General features: G+C 42.6%; 1 protein-coding gene and 2 long non-coding RNA genes across 4 annotated transcripts in view; all 3 read right to left on the bottom strand.

Annotated features, from left to right (window-relative positions):
- LOC143353339 (uncharacterized) overlaps positions 1 to 12,256 on the bottom strand; it is a 289,180-nt gene that overhangs the window by 101,631 nt on the left and 175,293 nt on the right. The window lies entirely within an intron of this gene.
- The window catches only part of LOC143353340 (uncharacterized), a 147,589-nt gene that overhangs the window by 10,371 nt on the left and 124,962 nt on the right, over positions 1 to 12,256 (bottom strand). The window lies entirely within an intron of this gene.
- LOC143353806 (uncharacterized) lies at positions 328 to 5,339 on the bottom strand. Its single transcript, XR_013082209.1, has 3 exons — positions 5,183 to 5,339; positions 4,924 to 4,941; positions 328 to 358 (listed from the first exon to the last, which is right to left on the bottom strand). It is a non-coding gene; the product is annotated as an uncharacterized LOC143353806 (long non-coding RNA).

The raw sequence follows: 12,256 nt of genomic DNA on the forward strand, positions 1-12,256 counted from the left end.
CGTCCCGCGTGGCACTTCTTCGACTAGTGATTAAGTTACGCGCGCAGTAAAGCCGCTTTATTGATCCAACGTAACTGTACATCCCGAACACCGGTATTTCCTCTCAAAGAAATGCGCGTAAAATGAACGAAGAAAGAAGAAAATACTTGTACCCATCGGAACGTGCAATCAACCGAATGAAAATCGCATAAGAAGCCTCCGGGGAAGAGGATTTCTCACTGATTTTCAAATAAAAGCAAACGACCCTAAAGAATGCGCAACGGTAATCGAAAAGGTACGGGGATCTCTCGATCACTGGAATCTCTTAAAGAGAATGTACCAAGTATAATTCGGTGCTTGCTCCGGAGTTAAGTGAATTCTTTAACAGACGATGTGAAAACGATGCAATAAACATAGAAATTTGTATTAACGTCTAGCTCAGGTACAAAGCTGATAGTACTGATAATACGATATTTATAACGATCCAGTTGGGCGAGTAACTAGCATTTTAATCATGGGACACATTCAGGTTATTATTAGAATATTTTGTGCGTGGTCGAAAGTGAAGGTCATATTAAATAAGGGAACTTCGTGCTGAATTAAACTACTTTATAATAAAGTGTATAATTAACTTGCTAACCAGAAGAATTACTAGTCACTCGTGGAAGAAAAAACTGATAGAATAAAAATTAAACGGCAGCGCATGAGAATACATAATAGTTACTATACATGAAATGATAAAAACAATGTTTGAAGACGATCAAAAAATGTTTTAGAATGTCCGTTCCGTCCGTATTCAATGTGTAAATCAATTCGGCACGCGAGAAGATGTTTTCTCGCCGGTGCAACGAAGAAGAAAGTATGCTGAAGGGTACGCAAATTGCAGCGTTTGTCCGGTAAACGTTTCATCTTCGAAAAAGTGTTCGATAGTAACTGCAAATTTGCAGTTACACCGGGTAGGTAAAAATGAGGATACCGAAGGTTACAGTATCTCTCAATCTAGTTTGCATATCAACTAAGCACGGGCTCGCGGATGCGCCGCGGAGCGGACGTCACACGAAAATCGGTAATGGTGAAATTTGCATGTTTCACTGCAGCCCATACTACGCCCAAGTAATAAAGCGGAATGGGCGGGAAACGATGGGGGCTAACGTAAAAATTCATGTGCCGGGCCCTCGGCCACGGGATATCCTGCGAGACCCTCAATTATATTTCGATACGCCGAGATTTAGGGTTAAGGGTCGACCCACACCGCCACCACCGGAGCCCGAAACAATTTTCGAGTAAACGAGGGCCCCCGGTGCACCCTCTCGTCTTCCTTTTCTGCCAACACAACCGCCCGCGAAACAACTGCAATTATCCCGGGAAACAAATAGAAGAAACGGGGAACGAAGAATCGATGGGGCTCAGCTGTTCCGATGATCTGCCGGGCTCTTATTAACCCTTCATGCTCCAAAGGTTCCAGGAATCGAGTACAAACATTTACAGATACAGAGGAGCTTTTACATTTACAAATACAGAGGATAAAATTGCATTTTTTGGGGTTCAAATGTTACAAAGGTACCAGGAATCGAGTACAAACATTTACAGATACAGAGGAGCTTTTACATTTACAAATACAGAGGATAAAATTGCATTTTTTTGGGTTGGTTTTTTTGGCTTATTTATCGGATATTCGAAGATGAAACGATTTCATCGGACTGAACTGGAGATTATTTTTTAGCATCAAGATAAGAAGATATATACAGGGCGTTCATTTGAAAACGTTCCAGCCGAATACCTCGAAAAGTACGAAAGATATTAAAAAAGTGTAAAACACGTGTCAAGGATTTCGAAGGGGAAAGAGGTGGGCAGTATCAGTTTTTTATTTGGGTATCGTTTTCAAGGTCATTCAACTTTGTGACCTCGCTTTACTTCTCTTTAAATATCTCCGAAACTAGTGCGCGGATCAAAAAAAGTATCCTACGAAAATTGCTGGTCTTTTTACGTACAATAAGATCCCCTATTAAAAAATATAGGTTTCCATTTGGAAAAACAAAGTTGACCTTGAAATGACCTTGAAAACGCCACCAGATATTCGGCTAGAAAGTTTTCGAATGAACACCCTGTATAGACAAACAATAGATATCAGCATCAATTTTCACGGCGTTTAATAGTATCGATATTTGCCTCGCACATTTTTCCGCCACGCTCGCATAAGATTTGTCGGCCGCTCGCGCGATCCCAGGCTGTCAGGTGAACAAAAAACCAGCACCGCCACGGCTCGTAAAATGCAGTTCAATGCAAGAACTCCGCGGCACGTGATGGGGGAAAAAAATGGCAAAAAGGAATCACTCGCGTGTATCGTGTCACGCGCAAGAACGCAACCAGTCGATGATCTTTGTCACGCAGAAACGACGACGCTGTTTCTTCCCATCGGCGCGTGACTCTGTGAATCGTGTAACTGCTAGCCTCGTGCCACTTTCGTGACAGCCACTGATTACCATGATAATTAGTCCATAGAAAAATCGACGCGAACCTCTTCGTCTTTTGTATCCGCCCTTGTCCCGAGGCCTGGCCAGAAAAAAAAAATAGAGGGTAAGGGGATTCGATTTCGATTGTTTCTGGCTCCCAGAAATCCGTGGGAATCTAATCTTCTCGAACCGAGGAAGCATGGCACACCTTTTCGGTAACTCAATCTTAGGGATATTACTAATTACTCATTACGAGGAGCCGCGTCCGAAGATTGCACAGAAAGTCTCTGTGCGATTTTAACAGATTGCTGTTTTACATTTTCGTCCCGAGAAAGATTGGGAAAGTTGTTAATTGATGGGCATTAATGGAATCGGAGGTGCTACCGTGAGAAACCGATAGAAGTAAAAACTATGTGGTGTCGTATTTTTATTGTTTAATTGTTTTTATTTGTTCTGTCTTTAGGTCTGTTAATTGCACGTTTACGAGTTAATAGGTGTACTTTACAGTGAGAAACAGGTTAGGAAGATAAAATAGAATACCATAAACATAATCATTAGCTTCTTCGTGTACTATTCTACAAATTGTAGTGGTACGAGGCAGAATGTACTAATAAAATATAATAGGAAATTCGCTTAAATTGTGGAATCGTCTGATAAGAATATACATTCTCAGACTGCTAATTATAAGAACGATCCTGTATCGTGATCCGTTGCTGCACTCGATCGTTTCCCAGCGTTCCCGTGCATCTGGCTCGTCTGTGTTCCATAAAATTGGAAAACGTGCACGCGAGCGCGCTCGGCGCGAAAAATACGCCATAAATGGGAACGCGGAGGCATGCAACGTGTTTCGAGAACGAAATAGAGATAGCTAAATTGAATCACGCGTAGCTCTCCTTAGCCGGGTGCAAGGCGTTCCTGAAAATTCTCTGGCCGGTAAGTAACGAGCCGATTCTAATCAATAAGATTTGTTTCGCGGCCACTTATATATGCGCCGCGAACGGGAATGCATCTATTGAGACGTTACCCTTTCTAACGAGCTTCTTGTTTCCCTTACGAGCAAACCCGCTTACTTTTCCCTCATTGCATCGCGACCATAAAAATGACAGAACGGAATGCGATGCAATTATCGATGTCCGATAACCTGTGACATGAACGAATTTACGAGAAAGTTAATAACACTTTAATTGCTTTCTAAATTCTTCTGTTCTAGATTTTTCCAATTGTTCTGAAAACCTTGCGGACCATTTGTATATCTACTTCGTCATTGTTGCAAACTATGCAACTTTATCGTGTCCTAATTTGAGTATGCTAAGTACGCAAAGTATGCTAATGCACTTTGCCGATGAACAGTAAGCTTCGGTTATCTTTTTTTATAGTGTATCATTTGCAAGAAAATATGTAATAATCTTTGCTAGTTTCTCAGTCCCCCGGAAACAATTTGCAAGATCACTTTTCTACAAATTGAAGGTTAATGCTTTGCAATTTGTTCGGATTGTGTTTCGTCGGATTAATTATTCAGCGAACTACTGTAATAATGCGGCTTAGTCGAGTGAAAGTAATTTCGCGAAAGACGGAAGATACGACCACGGAATCTCGAATTTCACGGGCAATTTCCTTCTGTTATTATCATATTAGCATAGTAATATTATCGTGCGAGCCTCCACGGTTAGGGATACCGCTCACGTTCACATGCCGAACGATCAGCATAACGCTCAAAGTGGAATACTTAAACGACTGATACACATCACGCTGTGTACATCGAGAATAGTTTATTGCACCATTTTCATAATCGATATCAATTTTCCTCAATCATAGGTTGCCCAATGATCGAGCGTTTCGTGGGATTTCTTCGTATGATTCGTTGCACAACATTTCAATCTCTCGCCAAAATTGACTCTTAAATGCCTGGCGTTACTTCTTATATGCAGTAATGCGAGCTGTAATATAGCAATCAACGCTGGATATGTTCGACATAACGTTGCCGCTTTCCTCGAAAATAATTATTCCTCTTTGACTAACGTACTGGTTGAATTTTAGTTCTCCTGGAAAGTATATAAAAGACAGCCGAACTCATCGATAAAAATGTTCATCTTAAAAATCAATGAAGTATTCTCGGTTAAAGAAAATATGAAAATTTTCCAATCCATATTTCAAAGATAGAAGATTGTACTGAGAAAATTTCCGGGACATTTGCTAGAAAAATAATATAAAATTACCGTAAGTAGTAATCGTAATAATACCCACTACTAACAACTAGCCACATTGAATAAAGCCGCAGAATTCGCAAAAAGTAGAAACGGTGAGCCATGATCAGACTAGTCCGGCGCCAAGTCCGAACAGCACAGGTTGGCTATACTTCAAACGCGATTTTTCATCCGGTGTCCGAAGTATCGGAAAAGCTTTTCTACCATTCTAATTTACATTAGTATGTAAATCTCTTCTCAATTTCGTGAAAATTCCATTTCAGCAATCTCCATGAAAATCCACTCACGCTCATCGTCGAGCATCACTGTAAAACGAATTTTTCGACATTATGCAAAGCAAGGGGCATCTGGAAATGCTTAATTGCCGAGGGTCTAATTACTACTATTCCGCAGCGGGCAGTCCGCGTAGTTAATGCTGGCGTAAAATTCGCATCGCGGGGCCATTAATTCGCTCGATTACGCTGGTACGATCTCAATTAACCGTAGGATGCGGCTTCTTAGCGATAATTATCGTGGCCGCGTTATCCGTTCGCGTTTCCTGTTCACCTGGACGATTTTTGCAACGTGGACGAGATGAACCGGGGCCGAGGCGAGAGAAACAGAGAAAGAGAGACACACACACACACACACACAGAGAGAGAAAGAGAGAGAGAGAGAGAATTGGCCGGGAATAATCGGCTTAAACGGGACGGGATCTGGCCGAACGAGGTCCAAAAAACGAAGAGGAACCACCGGGAAGCTGGGATGAACCGTTACAACGATCTCTCGGGTCAGCCGTATAGTGTCTGCGGTAAACTGCGGCCGCGTCGAACACGGCTACCGCAATGCAGTAAAATTCGTGCGCGTCCTCTCGCGTTTCTTCTCCTCTTCTCTTCCCGCCTCGTCCTCGTGCTCGCGGCGCTCGTTCGCGGCGGCCTCTCTTCCTGGTACCATCGGCGCCATCAATTTTCGATATTCCTTGTTCGACCGGTTTATTCGTACAGCCTCGTGCAAAAGTTGCTTTGGGAAACAGGGTCATCCGTGCTTTATTGCTCCTCTTCCTCCGAGCGAACATTTTCGGACAAACCGCTTCAAAACTCGCGATTCCACGCGCTTCGCTTCGCACAGCTCAACACATTCTGTACCGGCGATTATTTCCGAATTTTTTAAACTCTACAGTTCGTGGATGAGGATTCTTTAATAGCTTCTCCCACAGCAATTTCAGTCGTGAACCGACTCGCTCCCAGTAACGTAACAGTTCCGATTAGGATTATTATATAAATATTTTTAACCTCCCTTTCGGTGCTGCACGATTACAACTTGTGGTACAATTTATTGTACAGAATTCCGTGCTGTATTGACGAAGTGAAAAATTAAACAGCACGTTGAACGCAACCAGACCTGTTCACGTTACAATAATTTTTTGAGTCTAAAGTTTCGATTTTAGAAGTGCATACACCACCTTTGGATCCAACAGTATATTCAATAACGTGTACACGGTGTGGGTCAGGAGTTCGCATAAAACGATCGTAAAGTACGCATTGATTTATCAGTGTTAGGTAGGTTTTGGAGCATCCTCTGTAAAATATTTGTCCGGCGAGCGTTGCCGTCGAGGTAAAGTACACGGGCGCATCCAATCAGTGATTTAGAGCGAATCGTTGTGACGGGACTTGAGAGCCTCCCTATAAGGTGGACAAGAAAAGTCAACGCACCCGAGGCAGGTGGCTCCGGCGCTCTTGCACGTATCATGTTTGAGAGCTTGATGGCGATTCCTGTCTGTCGTGAATTCACGGTCCGCGGAAGGAATTGCGGCAATGGCCCGATGTACCGTTACGGCCATTTAAATATTTGCTCGTGTAAATACATACGAGCGCGTATCGGCTGCTTGGACTCGCGGTACGAGTTTCGTTTCCTCTGCAACTTCTTTCTCGGGTACAAAATTGCACGTATAAAATTTTATCGGACTAATTCGAAACCAATTCTCCCCCCAAACAAAAAAAAAAAATTCCTTGACATTAAGAGCAATCATTAGACTGGAAATCTGATTATTACAGAATCGAGTAGCTGAAGTTGAAGATAGTGAAAAGAATTTTAGAATATCGATTACTATATTGAAATTTATATATTTACCATTTTATGAATTCCAAATACTACCGCATATTAAACCGGTATTGGTAATGGTGAAAAAATGAGTGCTATCAATCGTGTCCTATTGAAACGTTTAGCTGGTAGAATAAATGTATGCGCGCGAGTCCAGCCACTTGAAATGCATGGAGAAATTTGAATTTTAATAAAACTTGGCCGTTTGCGCAGCGGACAGGAGACATAACGACGCGACCACATTGGACCTGGGCTTTTACGATTCGGTTTGCCGTAAGTTTGTCGTCCCATTGGTTCGCCGGCCGCAACTCATGCCCTCGCTGTCGCGGGTCGTCAGTTATCCCGTTCCACATCGTCACGCCTCGGTCGAAAGTTTCTAATTTCCGTTTTTACGAATCTCCGGAGGGCTTTGCTCCGGCGGAATCGCTCGGGACGATCTGCCGACCATAAATCCCGTGGCTCGCGGCCGCGTAGCAGATCTAAGACACAGAGGATCCAGTCGGTGCGCTGCGCTGCACACATGCGAGAGGTATGCGTTAGGAAGATAACTGGTACGCGCGGCGGTGACACGAGTATCGTGTGTCCACAAAGTTCTGCCGCGGGATTATCGGTCGCCGGCGGGTTATCGTACATATTCTAGCCTCGGGAACGCGCGACCCCCAATTTTATGGCGGTAATTAAAATCTACCACTATTCCATTAAGCCTTCAGCCCCTATCTTTCGCGCGGCTGCCACCATATCTCTCGCGCAAAGTGCGCTGAAACCTCTTCCTTCTGACAGCCGCGGACTTGTTCCGCCCGGACAACTCCGCTACAAATCGTTTCTGGCTGCTGTCTTCTTGTCGCACCTTCTCCTTCCATTTTATTCTGGCAAAGCAATTTTAACGTTGGAAGTACCCAGCACTAATAACAGGTTGCAATTAGTCAGATTTTCCGCCGTTTCTATTGTAGCTTGGACATCGGTAAGGAAACTTCGTTCAATAATTGTCTTAAGTCGTAAACAGCTCCCGCGTCCCTCGACTAGATTATATTAAGCAAGAGAGAGATAAAATTAGATAATATTTTGAATTATTATCAACGTTATTGTTAGTAATCCTTGCTCAAAGTAAACAGTTTCGGAGTAATTGTTACTCGATAACCATTCAGAATGCCTGGGTCGTTGATTTATTTATTTTTCCGTAAAAATATATCATCGTTGAATAATGTGAACGCTATTATTCGTGCGTAGAGATAAAAATCAACTTTTCAGTAAATTGGTATTAATAATTAAACGGTCCTCAACCGCCACGAACCATGAATACTTATTCTTGGCTCGCCGGAGAAACGGTGAACAAAATGGTAATAAATATCTTCAGCCTAATCGTGTATTCATCAAACTCTTCCGCTCATCCTCGATATCAATTATTAATCGAATCGCGATGCCGTGGATCGCTTATGCATTCACAAATGAAATATTTCATGAGAACTTGTGCAAGCGAGGATTACGGACTATTTATGACACGAGCCGCCTATGGGCCCATAATGTGGATGCGAGTGCCAGAACGCTCATAATTACCATACGTGCCAATACGTGCGCAGACATGTTGCACGTTACGTGCCACGGAGAATTATATGCAGCCGGGAACGCTTATTACGATGCAACGGAAAAGACGCCACGTAAAAATCTCTGATTGCGCAATCGTTTCGTCACCGGGAAAATCTCGCCCGGGTCTTCCATTGTTTTTATCGATTTTTCGAAGCCCCGCTGACAAGTTCGTTGCAAAATCACTTGTCTTGTTAGTTATTTTCTAACAGCCAGTCACCGACTTCGTTTTTACTACCGTCACGGGCTTGACACCGCTTATTTGCGACTGTTACAAACTTTTTATCACCGCTACAATTTATTTCTTACCGTAATCCACTTTTACGGCCGCCATTTGTGCTTTAGAACCGACGTCCACTGCCTTTTCATGATCGCGCTTCCAACGTATTTTTTCCATTGTTTACTTATTCGGTTTTACAATTTTTCGACGAGGACACTCAGTCTTCGATCTTTTCCAAGTAAATTTCACATCGTCGTAAACGATTCTGAAAAACGAGGAACGACCGTTCTCATGACTAGGCATTCAGATTTTATATGCAACTGCTCGAACAGTATGACAAAGCTCGCCGGAAAAATATTTTTTCCGAACAAAAGTAATAGACCTTCCATTTTACACTAGTACGTCATCTAACGGTACGTTCATTGCACAACTTGCAGCAATTGTTTTGCAGCAAAATCCTGAATAAACGTCCGAGTAACAGCCCCGTTTACGAAAAAAGGTCCATTAATTTTCTCAGAAGAAAATGTCTACAGATCTTTCAAAGGTCTTTTCAGATTGTTAACCGAGCATGACCCCCCTTAAACAGACTTTGCTTCGACTCTTCGAGGTCCTGGTGCCAGCCATAATTTACTCTACGCGAGGTAACAGTGGATTATATAAGTCGGAGGCAGTTGCAGAAACGTAACGAATGGCACACGAATATAAATCGCGTATTAACATTTCTTCCCTTCGGAAACGCGGGACAACCATTTTCTAGGTATCGTCTTTCGCGTCTGGCCGATGGCGTCGCTGCACGCGATCATGCGTAACGATTTCTGGATCATTGATCGTTCGCAGGCCGCGCGGGATGCGAGATTGCCGAGCGCGAACTATCAGCCGGAGAAACATTATCGTAATGCGGGTACAGCTTCCAACGACATCGTTAGGGGATCATAACGCGAGGTAGACCGCTACTTTATTCTAAGAAATGGCAAGTCGCGTTCGGGGCTTCTTTCGATCTAAGGATAACCACTTGTCATCCTGACGTTGAATCAGCCTCGACTATCAGTTCTTGCAAAAACAGCCCTTTGCTCTCAAAGAAGAGACTCAATGATTTTCAGGGAAACGCTAAAACGATCGCCCTGATTTCATGCTTTCTGTTACGACTATGATTTCCATATGCCAGCCTGCGTTAGCGTAGAGGGGGTAAAAGTAAACCCTTATAGTGCCGAAAAACGATAAAGTTTTAAAGTGACAGATAGATCGTGTAGGAATACCATTGTGACAACGCCTAATTTATAGCGTATTAAATACAGTGCGCATTAAAACGAGTTTTGCGACAAGCTCCGGCGCGGGACGTGACCGTAGTAAATTACAAGCTTATGATATATCAAGGAAAATTCGTTCGTTACTCCACAGGACCACACAGGATGTAACATCCAGCGCGAAATCTCGCGTTATTATGGCAATTCAGACACGAATAAATCGAATAATTGGATTTCAGCACCGCGGTACCGCGTCTCGTCTATTTAAATATTGAAAACGTGAGCATCGTTGATGGTTTCTACGCGAAATCGCCGATTTCTGTTATTTGCATCCTCGTTACGTTCGCCACCATTTGCCGCGGAATAGTACTATTACCTTGGAACGCGGACAATGATACTCCGATCTTTGACTGGGCAAACACGCATTACCCGATGCAGCTGTGCGTGCATACGGGCTCGCATACGCAGCTAGATTGCATGCCCCGTACGACCCCCGGGCCATTGATCGCTGATCTATACTTGCACGCGTGGCGATAACATTGCGAAATGACGAAATGCTGTGGGAGATATTCGACGCGGGAATTTTAATCCGGCTGAGTATGCTTGTGACCTAATGTCCCAGAATTTTAGGTGCATTTTAAAGTGCAGCGCTAATACTTGTTCATTAGATGATTTGACCCTGCTGCAGGTTTCTGAAAATTCTTGTTCGCAGATTTTAGGTATGTTCAGAAATTAGTCGAAATTTTAATTCAAGATGAAACACGTGCTTGCGTTATAGTCCAAAATTGATCAAGGTGATAAAACAGTGAAACAAATTATTAATCAGTGAACATATGGCAATCGTCCATTCCGATGCAACGTTCAGTTAAAAATCACTAAAGTTGCAATTGCATAGACGATGCGTGAAAAATCGGTGAAAAAATAATTTACACAAAGTGGAATTTGTATATTTTGCGAGTGATTCGTGCAGTTATTAGCAGCACTTCGGAGATTCTCGAAAATTGATCAAGGCGATAAAATACTGAAGATAATTATTAATCAGTGAACATATGGCAATCGTCCATTCCGATGCAACGTTGAGTTAAAAATCACTAAAGTTGCAATTGCATAGACGATGCGTGAAAAATCGGTTAAAAAATAATTTACAAAAATTGAAATTTGTATATCTTGCGAGTGATTCGTGCAGTTATTAGCAGCACCACAGAGATTTTCGATTAGGATTCGAACGGTCGAGCGTCCACGCACGGCAAGGGAATAAAGCAATAGAGACGAAGGCCATATTCGTGAACAGTGCACGAGTTGTCAATAGTATTGTAGGTGCAAATAGAATAGGTTATCCAGGTTCCTTATTGTCGTGTTCGAGATATTCAGACCGTAAATACAAATCCGCGGCGCAGGTGAACGATACGGTTATACGGCGGATATGCGCGTACGTTATCTTTACCGATTCTACTATATCGTAGTGACTGCCATAACACGATCCTAGGCGGTAGTACATTCAGGCGTTCTACTCGTGCGACGCTATGGTAGTTTTGCTCGTGCTCGATCGTAAAATCTTTGCGGCGTATTGTGTTCCCCTTTTACGGAAGCATTTTTCGAGTAAACACACGATCAAAAATATGCAAGATAACATGTAAGATAAATTGGATGCTTCGATCCGCCAAAATGAGAATCGAGAAGAAGTTCATTGGAACGAATTGACGAAATTGCTCTTTGAGGGTGGTGGTGCACGAGAAGCGAGAAAAAAGAAGTTGAGGATCGATAATGAAGCGCTTGTACAGGACCCTTTCTTTTTCTTGGGCCAACTTCTTGGAACAAGAAATTCTTCTTCCTGCCGGTTCGCTGATTACTTCGTTAGTGGCTATTTGAAGTTCGAGGTGCGTATTATTCATGTTCGAAATTTTTCGAGAGAAAACGTCTCCCAAAAATAAATGTTTTTATTGAAAATAAGTAGACTGTGGATCTTTATGTATTTGTTGCTAAGAAAAATCTGAAGATATACGAGAACACAAATAGAATAAAAATATTAATCTACTGCAATTATTAATATAGGATATTTTGCTTATACTGTCCCGTGAATTTATTTCGAAAGCTGTAAATTTTCTAGAAATCCAGATACCACTTTGAGGTTTAATAACAATTCCAATATTAAATTGAATTCCATGATTAATGGTGTACTTTGACATAGTTTTCGTACGAGTTTTGCTGCAAACTCATAGTAGAATTTATGTAGTTCTTTAAAGAAAACTTCTGTGGCAAGATCGCAGTCGTACGGAATGCTTCGCTAACAATGCATTCAAGGAGTCACGGTACAATAGTGGAGGCAACAAATCCCCGGGAATAACTCAAATCTGTAGCATAATCCCATGGAAGTTATCAAACTGCCAGGGAATACGGATGCGCGTTATTATCGTGCACGCATGCACGAGTCTTTCAGATCCGATCTCGAAGAATTCACGGCGCAGAATAGTGTGCCGCGGCACTTCCGAGAGGAAT

This window comes from Halictus rubicundus, chromosome 4 (genome assembly GCF_050948215.1).
Source record: "Halictus rubicundus isolate RS-2024b chromosome 4, iyHalRubi1_principal, whole genome shotgun sequence".
Lineage (NCBI taxonomy): Eukaryota > Metazoa > Arthropoda > Insecta > Hymenoptera > Halictidae > Halictus > Halictus rubicundus.